We start from the raw sequence: 14638 nt of genomic DNA, 5'->3' as shown, positions 1-14638 counted from the left end.
GGGGGTCTCTGCTCAGCAGGGAGCCTGCTTCCTCCTTTCTCTCTGCCTGCCTCTCTGCCTACTCGTGATCTCTCTCTCTGTGTCAAATAAATAAATAAAATCTTAAAAAAAAAAAAAGAAAAACCATTCCCTATCCTCCCCTTCCCCATCCCGAATCACTACTACACTCTGCCATGGTGGCATTTGCCTTATAGCAGTGGGTCAAATACGCATACAACTTTTCTCAACCAACAGTCCATCCTGAAGATTTAAGAGGTATTAATACTAAAGATGCCATGATTTCAGTTGATATGAATTGGCATATTTCAGCTTCTCTGGGGTATCTGTTGTATATGACTTACAGATATTCTGTTTCCAGGCTTCACTGTTCGCCTTTCAAGAACCTTAACCTCTCTTATTCCCAACTAAGACTCTTGGCAAACATCCCCACCCAAAGTTGCATTTCTCAAAGGAGTACCCAGATGAAAAGCTTAAAAGAAAAAGAACTAGATCTGTTGAAGTTTTTTAAAGACTCTCTCTTAATTTATATTCTAGAAATGCTTGTAAGCAGTGGCAGCTGAGTTTTACCTTTTATTAACTTTCTTGGTGCAACAGCTGTCTCCCTGATACTCAGGAATTAGAGTATAAGCCCCAAGCTCAGTGGAGAAGCAGGCAGAACACAAAAGAAGAAAAGCAGCAAAAAATGTGTGGATTAAGAACTTGGGCCAATCTTGATACCAAGGTCAGACCTCTTTGGATCTGTATTTGTCTCTCCCCTTTGCCGCCTGTGAGATCTTTGGCCTTTTAATGTCCTCAGCTGTCCATTCCTTAATTTTAAAATGGGAAATGAAAAGTTGTGCAGTGGTGAGGATTAAATTATTATTATCATTATTATTATTAATAATTAAGGCTAAACCACAAACTCTATAAATGCTAAGCTAATATTTCATTTCTGCAAACCACATCTGAAAGCTCTCAAGTGAAAAATGAAAAAAGATATAAATTCAGATTTACATTTGATACCTAATTCACTAGACTTATGTTCTAGAGTAATTAATCCCTTTAGTTTTAGAGAAAGCTTTAGCTTTCTCATCTACAAATCTTAAAATACGACTACCCTATCAATAATAAATAAAAAATGTATTTAAATTACCTAACACTTCAATCCATTCAATCAACCCATATTGAGAGTGCAAACTCTGGATCAAACTGCCTGCATGTAAAATTCCCACTTCCTTCCTCTAATTCCTTGTCAAGGTGTGACAAGACTCAGAGAATTACATATGCTAGAATTTCTTCTGAAGCAGAGAACTTTGAGACCATTCCAGTGGGACCCACCATTATAGTAGGCCAAGATTTTGCTGCCATTGGCTCCCAAAAGATCTCTGATATACGTCAGTCTGAACTTTAAACCAACTTTAAAAAACAAACTCCTGTAGTTTTGCATCCTTAGCTTTTCTCTATTAGACACAGCGACATTACTAGATCTCCCTTCTTTTGTCCCCCCTCTTTTTCTTTTTGTTCTGTACCTCAGCACTCATGTTTTCATCAGAGATAATTGCTTCAGGGACATATCCACAAAGTAGTCAAGAAAGAGTATTTTAAGACCAATGATCTGATGCCTTGAATATGAACCTCTTCCATATTGAAAATTACAAAATTGAAGTATGGAAAGAAGCAAATATTTCCATGATCTGTTAAAATATTCAGAGGTTTGTCACTAGTACAAGTTTACATTACTTAATTTCTCCAGGAACAGGCAAGAAAAATACCAAGAGACTGCCATTGGGAAGGTGCCATTTTGTGAAAGATGAAGCAATCATGAATGGCAAAGCTGAAATCTCAAGGAACCATTTTCGAGGAGGAAATGTATCTATAAAACTATTCAGTTCAAGAAACTCACATAGGTTATCTTCACTTTTCAAATATCTATGCATGCAGTCAATAAATATTTTTTACTTATTTAGTAATGATAGCACCTCAGGCACTACAGTATTAGAAAGGAATTATTGAAAATTCACTGAGACCTTCATTATTGGAATGCTTTACAAGGCGGGAAATAGTGTCTAGAAGCATAGTAGGCATCCTGGAACCAGAGGGTAGAAATAATATTGGGTATGATGGGAAAATGACAGGAAGAAGGAACTGAAGGGAAAGCATACATGGAATAAACCTGTTAGGCAGGAGAAGGAGGATAAGGCAGTCCAATTACAAGTTGCAAAATAAGCTTAGAACATGATCTAGTAACAATGTGAGGTTTCAACTATTTAGACATGTGATCTGAATTCACATCTGATTACAAGGCCTTGCTTTTAACCGCTACACTAGTGTTCCTTTCAAAGTAAGTTATAGATAGCCAAACTTAAACGACGTCCCTCCTGAGAGCCTGTTTCATCTTCCCTCTGTTTTCCCATAGCATCCAGTTCTTTCTCTTAGGATAATTCTGATCATTCTCTATATTAATTGCTGCCTTAGCTTTCTCCTGTACCAAACCATACAGGTTATTTGAAGCCACAGATGATCTCTCATTTTCTTTAATCTCACCAGTGGCTGGTTTACGGTCACTACTCAGTAAGCATCTGTTGAACATGGTGGTACATGGATGAAAGGTGGCACATGGACCCATTGGTTAATGGATCCATAAATGATGAAAGCAGTGAGTGAAGGCTCTGAATACTTGTTTACCCAAGATAATCAAAGTCCAAGATAATCAAAGAAAAGGTAAGTAAAAATAATAAATTATAAATAAATGATACATAAATATTATAAAAATAATAAATAAATAAAAATTTAATGATAAATTGGCCACTGTTTGTCGATTTAGATGCCTGTCAGTTATTGATCTAACTGAAATTAACTATCTACAATACAAAGGTAAATTTAGTCTAAGCTTCCCACATCTTCGCTGAAGGAAGGGGATGACATGGTAGTTACTCCTCTGTCTTCTGTGTTGTCTCCAGAACCCACATTCCCTGCAATCCTGGCTTTCCTGTGGTCTGCATGCACATGCGTGGTTTGAGTACATTCAGCCCAACCCAAACAAAATGGCTAGGAATTCATCTTTCTTGTGAATCAGACACAGGCAAGGAAGACGCTTGCTCCTCTGCTGCCCCTTTCACAGTTCTCTATACCATCATAGTGGAGAACAAGGCAAGTCATGAAATCCTGTTCACTCTATGACTCTACTGGCATTAAAAAAGAAACACACACACACACACACACACACACACACACACCAGTATGTAAGAGAAATGCCAGATTGGTAATGGTGAATATTTAGGAATGGAGGAGTAATGGAGAATTTCTCAGCTTTCTATTTCATTTTGGGGTATTTTTCTATAACCAAACTGTATTTCTGGTGAAATAAAAACAACTTAAAACTTAAGATAGCAATCCTGAACTCAGAGAAGTAAGTGTGACTGACTACTACAGCTTTACCACTCAATATGTATACTGCCAATTCACCATATGTTCCTTGGGGTCAGATCATGTCATGCTTTTAAGTGCCAGTTCCTTAGCACTGAGCTAAGTGGAACAGGGACAAGATATTAAATGAATGAATTCTCAGTTTCTGCTTATAATTTGAACTCTCAGATCTAGAAGTGAGGATGATGAATATTTTAGTCCTCATTGAAAATTTGGAGGAAGTCTGAAGGGCATTTGTACACTTTGGTACTGCCAGTCTTTGGAACAATGTTGGATTGAGGTCAGAAAGGAGAGAGAGGGAAGTAAGCATTGAGTCAGTATGCAAATATGCTCATTGATTCTGACTGGCTTTCAATGGTAAACCATCTTCATTTTTCTCCCACATTCTTCTTAAACACCTTTTTTCCCCCATTGCGAAGCAGGTCTGTCTTAATGGTGCCTTTCAGTGGAAGCTTTTGTCTTTGTACACAGTCTGGCTGACAGTGCAGGGAGAGACAGGGAGGCCAGTGTTCAATTTAGTCCATTTCTTCTAAAACAGGCAAATCGTGCATAACCGCAGCAAGCTTGACAAGGTCTCACTTCGAGTGCATTTCATTAGGGCTGTCGTTTTTCCTAAGCTTCCAACCTACCCAGTGAAAAGCTGACATCAGACCTCAAGCAGGGTCAACATTAATAATAAACACGAAAGATGGGCACAGCACAGGCAGAACACAGCAGGGAGAGACCATGATGTATGCCCCAAGGACCAGGGCTGGGCACCTACCTTCCTTCCAAATGTACTCAAGAGAGACTCCTTTCACAACGCGGAAAGAAACATTCCAGAAAACAGGGTGCAGAGAGTTAACAAAAGAGACTTTGCAGTCAGGTGAACTGGAATGCTGTGCTGGACTCTCCTGGACTTCTGCGGTCAATGTCTCCCAGACTCGATTCCCTCCTCTGTAAAATGAGGATACTATTCATCCTCATTCCATAAATTCCCTAAGAGATTTTAAAAAGATGGATGTGGGTTCCACTTAGTACATTGCCCGGCACACTGCAGGTACATAATAAATGTTCTCATTATCATGAACAGCTGTAGCATTGCAACGTAAGATCATTGGACAAACCAAAAAATACCACAACTGGAGTCAGGCTCTGCCACGAATTTGATCGGTGTGATTTCTGATTCTGTGTAATTTCTGATTCTCAGCTTTACCATTGGTGAAGTAAATAAAGCGGACTGGCTTTAGAGTTGCAAATGGGCAGCCCACAGATATGTTTCATTTGGTCCCTTTCTGGTATTCCAAGAAGTTGGAGAACTTTCTCTAAAATACCTAATGTCTGGTTTCTAATAAAAATGAGGACAGCATTTCCATATGGCTACAAACTGTGCAAAATAATATTTTTAGAATATAGATTCTCCAGTCTAACTCAGTCCCCACTGGACCCTGTTTTCTTAGACTGGGATCACTAATTAATTTGCATTAATTTCCTGGTCCCTGTCATGATTTACATTTGAAACCCATGGGTTAGACCAGTGGCTCCTAATAGTAACATCACCTAAAGGGTGTTTAGAAATAATAGTGACACCTCCCCCCATACTAATTAAATCAAAATAACTGTCCATAGGGCTTGGACACCTATATATTTTTAGAAATTCCTTACGTATGTGAAATCCACAATGGGGTTAAGAACAGCGAGACAAAGCGTTTTCTAAGTTTCTGTCCTTGCGACAGTGCCTTGATTCCAGAATCATTAACTTTTACACCTCCCTACCCTAAATGTGTAGATAGCTACTATATAAAAATTATGTCCAAAATACAACTCCTATGTATTAAAACATGATGAAACACAGCAAGCAAGAACCTAAACTATTTCTTTCTGTGCCTTTTTTTAACAACCATGGGAAAACTTAGAGATGAATTTCTTTCTGCTTATTAAAAAAAAAGTCACTCTAAAAGAAAAAATATACATAGTCTTTGTCATTTTTATGTTCCCTTTTTGCATCTTATTAGTTACCAGTTCCTATATCATGCTTAGAAACCTTTTCTAGATTTAATGTTTAGACGTTCTATTGTAATTACTCTAGGCGAGGCAGAAAGGATGTGTTGTTACTCACACGCCTATATTAATACCACAGTAACATGAAAATAACCATTAATTCCTTTAGAGACACAATTTCCAAGTTTCAAAATATTTTCCTTACCCTTACTTTTCCCTTTCAGCTCCTATGAATATTTAGGATGAATATAAGTTTAATAAATTTTCTCATCAGTTTACAACTTTTTTTTTTTTTTTTAAGATTTTATTTATTTACTTGACAGAGAGAGATCACAAGTAGGCAGAGAGGCAGGCAGAGAGAGAGGAGGAAGTAGGCACCCTGCTGAGCAGAGAGCCCAATGTGGGACTCGATCCCAGGACTCTGAGATCATGACCTGAGCCGAAGGCAGCGGCTTAACCCACTGAGCCACCCAGGCGCCCCTAGTTTACAACTTTTGAAAACCTCATTTTAGTGGGTTTAAACTTTTAGTTTAAAAAGATTAAAATCTGTGTCATTTAATGGCTTTAATTCACCTATCACCACATTTTGTACTTCTTTCAACTGTGCTTCCTCGAGAGCATGGCATGACAAATAGGAAACCAAAATTAAGATTGATACCCAGCAGTGGTTCTCACCGGGGTAGATTTTGCTGCCCCAGGTACATTTGGTGATGACGGGATATTTCTGGTTGTCAGGATTTGGGTGTTGGTGCTTCTGGTATCCAGGGAATAAAGAACATGATGCTGCTATATGTCTTACAAGGCACAGGACAGTCCCAACACTGGAATTATCTGCCCCCAAAAGACAACAGTACCCAGATTGAGAAATTTAGGGTTGCCTGTGTGGCTCAGTCATTAAGCTTCTTGGCCTTGGACTCAGGACATGATCCCGTGGTCCTGGGATCAGCCCCTTCACCCCTTCTTAGGACTCCCTACTCAGCAGGGAGGTCTGCCCATCCCTCTCTCTGCCCCTCCGCACCTTGTGCTCCTACTCTCTCTCTCTCTCACATGAATAAATAAAAAAAAATTTTTTTAACATTATTTTATTTTTTTTTCTTTACTTTGTTCCACATGAATAACTGAGTTGTGGGTTTTCAACCTCTGACCATGGAAAAATCATTAAGAAAGTGCTTCCAATTTAAAAAATGTGGATGATTATTTTTCCCCCTTCAAAGTACTCTGCGCTCTGTAATGAAGGGTTATATGCAAATTTTGTCCAATTAGTCTGTGGTTTACTTATAAACAGGAAGAGGACAAGGTGTGGCAAAGGCTCAAGAAAGAAGGGAGCCCCAAAACTGTATTTCATCATATTTATGCCACATCTTCTATGCTTTATTTACATCATTGAAAACTTAAGGAATTGTTGTGGAAAAGGCAGCCCTTTCTTGGGGAAACGAGAACTTGGCCAGTATTAATAAACTGGCATAATTACAAAGTGGCAAGGGGCATCTCTGCATTTGCTGTTAAAGGTGCATTACGGACAAAGAATGGAGGGTTCTATCTGGCAGAAATCTGGCTCAGATAACACATCGCCAATTTCCAGGACTCAAATCCTCGGGTTTTTAAGATGGTTGGTTCTCAGCTGCCATGTACGTTATTCAGAGTGGGAGTTCTCAGTGACCACAGTTACACAAGACTTGGGGCTGTTAAAAAGAAAAAAAAAAAAAAAAAAAAGACCCTTTGAAATATAACCTGGGAAAGGGTAAGACATACCCAGGAACGCTTCTTTTTCGGTCAGGACTTTGCTTGAAGTGTATTTAGCAAAGGGTTCTTTTTGTCTCCGAATTCCACCTGGCCATTGCACAGAGTCTAATTGACATACTAGGAGAAAAAGCTACAAATCAGACACTGCATGTTCCAGCTGAAAGCTAAAAGAAAAGAAAAGGTAAGACACACCATGGGGACCAAACCAAACAAAATACACCTTTGGACGCTCTCTGACCCCTGGAACACTAGCTTGAAACTAATTGACAAATAAACTCTAAAGTCTCTTTCAGTTTAAAACTTTCATTGTTGCCGGACACCTGGGTGGCTCACTTAGTTAAGCCTCAGCTTTCGGCTCAGGTCATGATCCCAGGGTCCTGGGGTCCAGCCCCAGGTCAGGCTCCCTACTCAGCAGGGAGTCTGCTTCTCCCTTTCCCTCTGCCCCTCCCCCCACCCCTCACCTCCACCTTGCCAAACAAATAAATTAAAAAAAAATTCATGGTTGAATTTTTAGTAAGAAAACTCACTGCTGCTAGACACATTCTTTCCTTTTAAAGACTTTTATTTATTCATTTATTCATTTGAAAGAGAGAGCACACAAGCAAGGAGAACAGCAGGCAGGGAAAGAGGGAGAAGCAGGCTTCCCGCTGAGCAAGGAGCCGCCGGCTGTGGGTCTTGATCCCAGGACCCTGGAATCATGACTTAAGCCAAAGGCAAGATTGTAGCACCAACAGTCACCCAGGTGCCCGTGCTACACATTTTCTTACAATGCACTCATTTCCCTACTCAGAAATATAGTGGCTCCCCACTGTTCTGCAAATTAAGTCCAAGCTGCAAAAAATGTAGAATTCTAAAATTTGACTCAAACCAACCCTTTCCCCCTGATTTCTCAACATTCTCTGATGTAAGTTCTAACTTCCAGCTGCACACGATTGCTTTCTATTGTCTTTTGCCTTGTACCTCTCAGGCCTGCATCTTGTTCAACTACGATCTCCAAGCAAACTGTTGTCCCCCACCCTGTCTTGTCCAGGGTCAGCCATCGTCCTCTCTCAGATACCTTCTTTTTCATTCTTCCCTGGTTGGTCCCGGAGCAGATGTGCACCCACAACATCTGCACTCAGCGCCGCCATCATCTACCAGCGGGAGTGAAGTGGGTGAGAATTGAATCCCGCTTGCACGTAGCCCTGGGCAGTGGGTTGATCTTGCTCACGCTCAGCGGCCACAGCTCTCCAGAGAGTCTGTCACCCAGGGCCAGTGCCGCCTCGCCCATGGCAATTGACTAAGCTCCACATCAAGTAGGTCACCAACTGGTTTCTGCGAGAAATACGGTGACACTGTGCATTTGATAAGTTTATACTTTCTATTCAACACCTATTTCACTTGAACTTGTATGTGTATCTTCGAAAAACGTGTTCCCCTGCCAACCTTGCTGAAGCCGACCCCACTCCCCACCTCAGCTCTTCAAAGTCTACTTACGGTTTCTTCTGTCTCCATCTCCGCCTGCACGCGATATGCCTCAGTCTCAATTACGCAGAGATGCTTCCTCTGTCTGTGATTCCTGTGCCCATTCAAGCCGTCGTGGACTTATCTCCCATTCCTATGAAACAAGAGATTTTTCAGCATCCGAGGAAGTATTTTTTTGTATCAGTGATGGTAAGAGTACCCACCTTTTGGCATTATCAACAAGAGCTGTGGTAATCTAGAATAGAACATCATAGAGATATAACATCTAAAATACAATATACAGTATGTACACCTCGGTTGTTAATTAGGTAAATTAGCAATACAAGGCAGAAAGCAGACCTCGACTGCAGTATTTTCATGGGATGTTCATTTAAAAAAAAGGGGGGGTGCCTGTGCCTGGGTAGCTTAGTGGGTTAAGCCTCTGCCTTCAGCTCAGATCATGGTCTCAGGGTCCTGGGATCAGCCCCACATGGGGCTCTCTGCTCAGCAGCAAGTTTCCTTCTCCTTCTCTCTCTGTGATCTCTCTTGCTTTCACTCTCTTTCTCAAATAAATAAAAATCTTTAAATAAATAAATACACATGATGTCATAAAGAGATGTGATATCCAGAGCAAGGCTCAACGTTTAAGTCTCAGGCTACCATTCTCATAATCCATTCTGGTTTTGTCTGTCTCCCTGATGAGATTGTGGACACATTATGAAGAAAATTCTAAATGCACTCATCTTCCAATCACTAGTGCAGCTGTTCTATTCTCCACCTTGGCTCCACACGAGAGAGCTTGAGAAAAATGTTCAGGTCCTGCTCCAGCCCGAGTACAGTAGAACGCCTCAAGCCGGGCCGGGTGCCGACGTTTTCCAGGTGATGTTAATGGGAAGGCTGGCTTGCAGCCACTGAAGAGAGGACTATCTTACCGCAGCAACAGTCCTGGCCAATGGGGAGCAAACCCCTTTCATAGGGCAAGCGTTATGCTAAGCACTTTCCCGTGACCCCTTCCTGCAATAGCGATTCCAATGCTCAGCCAAGCTTGAGAACCATGTTGCTTCCAGCACCCGCTTGAAAGGCTCCTCTACCTCCTCCCCAGGTAAGAGGACGTGCCACGATTTCAAATCCACACTTGCAAATAAGAGTAAGTCTGCCGTTCTTGTGTACTTTCCTGTATTTGATAATAGTGATTTACTTATGTTTATTCTTTTTGACGGTCTTTAAATGAGGCAAAGTGGAATAGTCTGTCTTTTTAGCTCTGAAGGATTTGCAGATTGGGTTTTAGCTATGTGTGTGAATGAAATTTCAGTTATTGAAGAGATGGAGTGTAATCTCATAAATGAGTTTAATGTCAGAGAAAATAGAACACAATAGAAGCCAACATTTCCTTTGAAGTCTCGATAGGAGAAATAAAATTCTAGCTAGACAAAAATATATGCCAGTCCTAATGTTGCTAATACATGAGATCTAGTTTTATCAGAAATAAGAATCTTCCATTTGCTCATTTATGAAGCCATGCAGCTGGGTCAGGCTTTTCTTAACTGCCTCCTCCCTTCCCCTCTATAGGCTCCCTGGCTTCCCTTTATCCCCCATTCCACCCTCTGCAAAAACCCTACTCCCACACGCAGGTGCCTGGTTCTAGAACTTTGCGCATCAGAACCAGCTGGCAAGCCTGTCAAAACAGATTTCTGAACCCCAGCCCCAGAATTTCTCATGCACAAGGCTGGGGTGGTGCATTTCTAACAAGGCCCCGGGTACTGCTGCTGATCCAGAAATAATACTTTGAAAACCACTGACTTAGAGGATCAGTCTATTAAGAGCTGAGTTCGTGCCTTTTCTGAAATTCAAAAATTAGCACGGGGCTAAAGCGTATTTTTAATGTCTTATTTACAGGAATGTTTTTTGACTAGCATCCGCTGGCAATCATATACTAACAAGAAAATAAGTATTTATGGAGGCCTCCTAGATTCAGAACAAGGGCCCCTGCTTCAAAAGCCATTTAATTAATATTAACAGATGCAGCTTGTTTTGTGAAAACTGTAGCAGCCCTCGATTACCTGCAGGTGGCAGAATATTCTAGCATAAATGTTATCTTCTGTGTTTATCTCCTGAAATGATTGACACCTTTCAGCAGGAATCATGAAAATCTGTGTGTAAAAGAAAAATAGGGGAAAGCATTTTAGAGTCTAAACATTCAGCACAGCAAAAGGAATGTTATTAGCGATTTGGATGATTTATTTGGCAGGTCTTTAAAAAGCAACAACATTTAATAATCATTATAAATGGGTATTAAATGCTAACTATTTAAGAGGCTATGAATTAATTGCTTTACATGGAGTCTATCTTTGAATGCTCAGAGCAAGGCTATAAAGTGAATTATCATTTTAAAATAGAGAAGAAATCTAAGGTTCAAAATTTCACCCTTCCTTCAAGTTCTATGTAGGCTTTTACTTGTTCTATGCAGTTTGTCTCCATGTCTCCAAAGATGAAGCCAAGTGTCCCTCCCTGGTGTTCATGTACTCCTATTCCTTGATTAAAAGTTTAAATGAGACCATGCAAATGAAACTTTTTTTAAAGGCTCAATTACAGATATGAACTGCATATTGAGTTGAAAGCTGGCCCCCTAAAGTATATGCTCATGTCCTAATATCCAGAACCTGTGTGTGTGAGACCTTACTTGGAAAAAAAAATTATATTTGCAGATAAAATTAGAGTAAGGTCTCAAGATACGATCATTCTGGACTCTTCCAGCAGGACTCTTCCCCCGCTCCTTCACCCCGGTGTGATTCTCAGTGACAAATATCCTTACTTAGATACAGGGAGAGGCATTCAAGACCAAGGCAGAGGTTGGGATGATGGAGCCAAAAGGGGCAGAGAGAGGTTCAGTAACCTCCCCAAGTCACACAGCCACTAGAGGGAGGTACAAAATCTCCACCCCACGCTGCCTGACTCCAAGCGGCAATCTGTTCACCTTTAAAGACCTCCCAGTGTATTACAACACACAGCAGGTGAAAAGCAGAGAACAACTGTCTCCTTCCTTTAAGGTCTGGGTTTACGCTGACTGACGGGCAGACAGATTTAACAAATTCAGAAGGACTTTTTTCCTTAGCACCGTTGCATAATGACCGTGTCATAAACTTAGAGTATCACTAGAAGAATAGAAAGAAAATCTGTTTCAGTTTTATTTGGAAAAGCAGACTGCGTAACAGATTCTGCATGGACATCGCCCCCTGGAGGTATGGAGGAAAAATGAGGATTTCTGTGGAGTGCCTTGCACCACAGTTTGAAAGGAGCATATTCAGAATTACATGTTTGCACTCCTTAGGTTATGAGATCCTTTCCTTAGTTCAGTAAACTTTATTTTTGTGTCTGTAATTCCATGTTCATCACAATGCCGTCATTTTATCCTGTGCACGAGCTTCACCTGGACGCTCCAGGAAGCCCCTCCCCCTGTTGCACATGTGACGTGGCAAGGCAATATGCCCCTCTAGCAAGTACTGAGGGTGTGTGTTACTTGGAGAACCACTGGCCTCATACTGCTCTCAGCTCTGGTGCCACTAGGGCAGGCATCTCCTATTAGAGATGTCGTGTGTGGTACACACAGGGTTTAAAATTGGTCACCCATGAGAGCCTACATGCCACCACTTTGTAACTTTCTACACTTGGGCCCTAAAACTAGTACAGTGAGTAGGGCAGCATCTTCGTGCTAGGAGAGTAGGGGTGTGTTGGAGGTGAAGTAGTGATTAATAGGGAAGTTTTAAAGGAAGAAACAACAAAATTTAATGGTATTTCAAATTATTCCCAAAATGAAAATTGTTTTGGTTGTCGGGCATTGAAATACTTCTGCTTCTTGAGTTGTAAATTAAGAATTTCTGCTTTCAGTGGTCATGTGTGTGTGTTGGGGGGGGAAATGAATCTCTACATGCATGACTTCTCTTCACCTCAGTGTGATTCTCAGCCACTGAGAACAAAGAAACCGACTGGGGGAAGAAATGGCAAGTCTGTATCTTCCTCTTTACCGGACTCCTGGACACAAGATCCTTCTGTCCATGCAGAGCAAAGTCACCCGCCTTTGGAGAGTCATCTTCTCCCCCGCTCCTTCTCTTGGCTACTCTTTCTAACTCTGTCATTTTGCTGAGGGACTGTGGTTTAATTCGTGGCCATTAAACACATTAATGATGGGATCCCAATACATTCTCCTCTAGAAAATAGATGTCACATTGTTAGAGTATAGTAAATTATATCTTCATTGCAATGCCCGGCATAGCATAAGCACCCAGTAATGCGGAGTAATCATTTTAAAGCTGTTCCTGCTACTGTCATTAGTTTCTGGGTTGTTGGAGAATTAAATCAAATTTGTATATTAAGGACCTGGACTGGGGCATCTGGGTGGCTCAGCTGGTTAAGCTTCTGCCTTTGGCTGAAGTCATGATCCCAGGGCCCTGGGTTTGAGCCCCATATCAGGTGCTCAGCTCAGCCAAGAGCCTGTTTCTCCCTCTTTCTCTGTTTCTCAGAACCCTGCTTATGCACATGTACTCTCTCCATCTCTCTCACTCTCTCTGTCAAATAAATAAACATAATATTTAAAAAATAAGGAACCTGGACCATAGTAGTTGATTTTAAAAATAGCTATTGTAACTAACCTCACAGCATGACCACATATCTAGATTCTGAAGACTCTGAAGCTGTGTATGTTACATGTCCCCATGTATGTTAACGATCCTTTGTATCGGAGGAACATGAGACACTGGCTAAGTGAAGAAATTACTTGCTAACCTTAAAAAAGTAACAACTTTAGGTTGAGTCTGTGTTTATGTGAAGGTTTACTTTTTTCTCTTATATAATTCCTGTCAAGAAGGAGTCTGTACTTAAAATGTTTGCCAGACCAACAGACTCCTGAAATACAAAATTCTTCTCATGGACCATTAAACCTTGCTAGATTATTCTAATTAGCAACACCAAAACATGTTAGTTTGAATGACCACCTTCTTTCCTGATTGCTCACAGCTGAAAATCTTCCCAAAAGAAGAAATGACTTAAAATGTCTCTCCATCAGTACCATCATTTTCTCCAAAGGCTAAATTTGACTGGCCACTTTTGGAAATACAATATTATTTATTCATTTTGGCAAACCGCGGCTCGCCGTCTGCAGTTTTGTTCTTATAGGTCATAATCGAGGTCATTGGCCCTCTCAACTGGCTGGAATTATCTGTTGCAAAATTGTATTCTCAGAGTGCCTCAGTATTTGGCCCCCTGATGTGATAAACCATAAAGCCTCCTCTGATGCCCATGGGAATACTGACACAAGCCAATAATTAATGCAGCTGATCATTGAGCAGAGTATCTGATTTCAGGCACTGCCTATGGAATATAGGACATCACCCTTAAAAACTGCAGAGAAACCTAGAAATGTAAGAAATCCAGGATGTGGTGAGAGACATTAATCTCTCTATATAACTCTGGTAATGCTTTGTCATTTGATATTTCCCAACTTATGAAATCATCTTAAATGTCAAGTATTTCCTTGAAAAGAAAGAGATCTATGGGGGGAAGAAAAACCATGAAGTGGAAAGCTGAAAAATATTCAAATAAGCTTCCAATTGACAAAAGGCAAGAATGAGAACATATATTAGATCTCATTGCAGACCTGCTCCTCAGTAAGAAGAATATAGAGTAGTTAGAAACATTTTTCAGGGTTTTGTTTGTTTGTTTGTTTGTTTAAAGCTGCATTGGTTTCTTTAAATCAACGTGTCTTAACATGTAAGCTATATTCTTTGCTATTTCGGGACTAATAATACTTCACAGTACTTCAGTTAATACTTGAGTATTAACCATTCTTAAGCAGTATTTCAGGGCAACATTCTAATGCCTTACACATTTTTAAATTTTTAAAATTTTTATATTTAAATTTTAAATTAAAATTTTAAATTTTAATTATTTTAAATTTTAAATTTTAAAAGCATACTTTTTTTTTTTTTAAAAGCATACTTTTTAAAGTAAGTATTTTATAGGAGTATAGGTTACACACCAGAAAAGCACACATGGCGTAAGTATAGGGCTCAGT

The sequence above is a fragment of the Mustela nigripes genome, chromosome 2 (genome assembly GCF_022355385.1).
Source record: "Mustela nigripes isolate SB6536 chromosome 2, MUSNIG.SB6536, whole genome shotgun sequence".
Taxonomy (NCBI): domain Eukaryota; kingdom Metazoa; phylum Chordata; class Mammalia; order Carnivora; family Mustelidae; genus Mustela; species Mustela nigripes.
This window is presented reverse-complemented; position numbering follows the sequence as displayed.